Source organism: Eubalaena glacialis, chromosome 3, assembly GCF_028564815.1.
Source record: "Eubalaena glacialis isolate mEubGla1 chromosome 3, mEubGla1.1.hap2.+ XY, whole genome shotgun sequence".
Classification (NCBI taxonomy): Eukaryota; Metazoa; Chordata; class Mammalia; order Artiodactyla; family Balaenidae; genus Eubalaena; species Eubalaena glacialis.
Genome location: NC_083718.1, coordinates 107,708,567 through 107,711,769, shown reverse-complemented (window position 1 = coordinate 107,711,769; position 3,203 = coordinate 107,708,567). Strand labels below are relative to the sequence as shown.

Genomic DNA, 3,203 nt, shown 5'->3' with positions numbered 1-3,203 from the left:
ACAAACAAACAGACCCTAGGACAAATGGGAAAAGCAAACCTAAAGAGACAAAATCACACAAAGAAGCATACACATAGACACTCACAAAAAGGGAAAAAGGAAAAAAAAAAAAAAAGAAAGAGAGCAACCAAACCAATAAACAAATCCACCAATGATAATAAGCACTAAAAACTAAACTAAGATAAACATAAGACCAGAAACAAATTAGATGCAGAAAGCAAATCCCAAGTCTACAGTTGGTTCCAAAGTCCACCCCCTCAATTTTGGGAACATTCATTGTCTATTCAGGTATTCTTCAGATGCGGGGTTTATCAAGTTGATTGTGGGGATTTAATCTGCTGCTCCTGAGGCTGCACAGAGAAATTTCCCTGTCTCTTCATTTTTGCACAGCTCCTGGGGTTTAGCTTTGGTTTTGGTCCTGCCTCTGTGTGTAGGCCGCCCTCAGGGGTCTGTTCCCTGCCCAGACAGGAGTAGGTTAAAGCAGCAGCTGATTAGGGCTCTCTTGCTCACTCAGGCCGGGGGGAGGGAGGGGTACGGTAGTCATAATTGGAATGCGGGGCAAGCCTGCGGCAGCAGAGACCAGTGTGACATTGCAACAGCCTGAGGCACGCCGTGTGTTCTCCTGGGGAAGTTGTCCCTGGATCACGGGACCCTGGCAGTGGCGTGCTGCACAGGCTCTCGGGGGGAGTCTTCGTAGTGACCTGTGCTTGCACACAGGATTCTTGGTGGCCGCAGCAGCAGCTTTAGTGGTTCATGCCTGTCTCTGGTGTCAGAGCTGATAGCTGCAGCTTGTGCCCTTCTCTGGATCTCATTTAGGTGGTGCTCTGCCTTCTGTGGGCAGATGGAGAAGGAATCCCCTCTCCTCGTGCACCCTGAAACCATTGTCTCTTGCCTCTTAGGCAGGTCCAGACTTTTTCCCAGACTCCCTCCCAGCTAGCTGTGGCACACTAGCCCCCTTCAGGCTGTCTTCACACAGCCAACCCCAGTCCTCTCCCTGGGGTCTGACCTCCGAAGACCATCCTCAGCTCCCAGCCCCCACCCGCCTCGGCAGGTGAGCCGACAAGCGTCTCAGGTTGGTGAGTGCTTATTGGCAATGATCCTCTGTGTAGGAATCTCTGCTTTGCCCTCTGAACCCCTGTTGCTGTGCTCTCCTCCGTGGCTCTGAAGCTTCCCCCCTGCCCACTGCCCGTCCCCACCAGTGAAGGGGCTCCCTAGTGTGTGGAAACTTTTCCTCCTTCACAGCTCCCTCCCAGAGGTACAGGTCCTGTCCCTATTCTTTTGTCTCTGTTTTTTCTTTTGCCCTATCCAGGTACATGGGGATTTTCTTGCCTTTTGGGAAGTCTGAGGTCTTCTGCCAGTGTTCTGTAGGATTTGTTCCACATGTAGAGGTATTTTTGATGTATTTGTGGAGAGGTAGGTGATCTCCATGTCTTACTCCTCCGCCATCTTGAAGGTCTCCCCCTGTTTATTCTTCTAAAATAAAGTTTACATGGACACATCCTGAATTTTATTTATTTATTTATTTATTTATTTATTTATTGGTCAGCATAAATTTCCTTTAATAATTTCTCCATTTCCAGTAAGATTTCATTTTGAGGTTTAACTTATGAATCCAGTGTAAAGTTTTACAGTTTTAGTAAATCTGGATTTCAAGTCGTTTAAGATGAAAATGGAAATGCAAAGTTTACTTAAGAAATTTAATTTTCTTCTTCTATAACATCTAAGTCTTCATCTTCTTCATCATCCTCTTCTGCTTGTTGATCCTTTCTTAGTCAACAAGTAGTTACCTGTCCTGCTCCAGATAAACACTTAGCTGACAGTGATCTCTGAAGAGGTGACTTTGAATTTGCTCTGACGATATCTAAATGACATAAATAATCTGGTGGATACAGAGAATTTTGGAAAACCTCTAAATCTTCTTCTTCATCAATCTGTTGTATATTTTGGTAGGCAGCAGTGTAGAACTCTAAAGCTTTGCTGTGAAATAACATTTCGATAATGACAAATTCTGAAAATATAGTCTTCATATCCATTATTTTCTGCTTTTCAAAATTGTCAATAGTTTCCTCCAGATGACGAGTTGTTCAGGTAGCATCCCTTGTAGCTCTTTGTAATTCAGTTTCTGCCTGTGAAATAACATGTCAGTCAGATGGGTTTCTCTGACATATTCTTTCTGAGTTAACTGTTGAAAAGCTTCTTGATTCCTTGCTGTTAATGTTACTTTGAGGTCATCTCGTTTCATTTTTACAATGGTTCCATAAGCTTTCAAATGTTCAACTACTTTGGCTTCAAGTCTTTCAATGTCTGCTTGTCGATAATCCTGAAGTTTGGCAAACTCGTCAGCAAAGTTTTTCAGGCCCTGCTTTAAATTTGGGGTATCTGTAGAGGCATACACATTGATTTCATTCACCAGGAGCTCTGCTTTGTATCCCAGTCTGGCAGTTTTCTGCACATAAGCAGCAAAGATTTAGCACAGCTCTCCAAAATACTTCTCCACATTTGTGACAGTATCTTACAATTGAGCATCCTGGTTCTCCAAGCTGCACCTCAACATCTTGCCTCACACACAGCCAGAGACTGCGGGCTGGGGCCCAAAGACAGGGGCTCCGAGGCACCCAGGCCCATCCTGGATTCTAAAAAGAAATAAATGTAAAATAATTAATTTCTAGATTTACCTTTACAGTCTAGTGAAAAGGGCTTTAACTTGGCAGTGCAAAACAAAATTAATGCACAGCACTTTAACAAATATCACTACTCAAGAACACTATGAAAAATATTAATTTTAAAAAGGAATTTTTAAAAAGATAAAGTGTAAAATATTTACTGAAAGCAATACCCTTTAAACAACAACAACAGTTCAGGTCAAAGACATCTTTTTTTTTTTTCTTTATGTATGGGTTATTTCACAGAGGAATAGTTGAGACTCCATGATTGTATGTGATTGTATGAACATTGTGGTTGCTTATTCAGTGCTCAGAATGCTGAGACTTACCAGTTGTCGTTTAGGATCAGAATGATTACACTTAGGAATATCCATTTCCAACTAAGATGGAGTAGCTGGGAACAGAATTATCACTGAACCTGAAAAATAAAAAACGCAGATGGACAAAATATATGGAATAAGGGTTATCAAGGCACTAACATCAGTGAATGTAGGACAGTGATGCCCGGAAGATGGGGAGAGATGTTGTGTGCCCTATGAA

At 42.6% G+C, this 3,203-nt stretch overlaps 1 pseudogene; it reads right to left on the bottom strand.

The window, feature by feature from the left end:
- Positions 1–1,697: 1,697 nt before the first annotated feature.
- LOC133088380 (CBY1-interacting BAR domain-containing protein 1-like) lies at positions 1,698–2,554 on the bottom strand (annotated as a pseudogene).
- Positions 2,555–3,203: the final 649 nt, after the last annotated feature.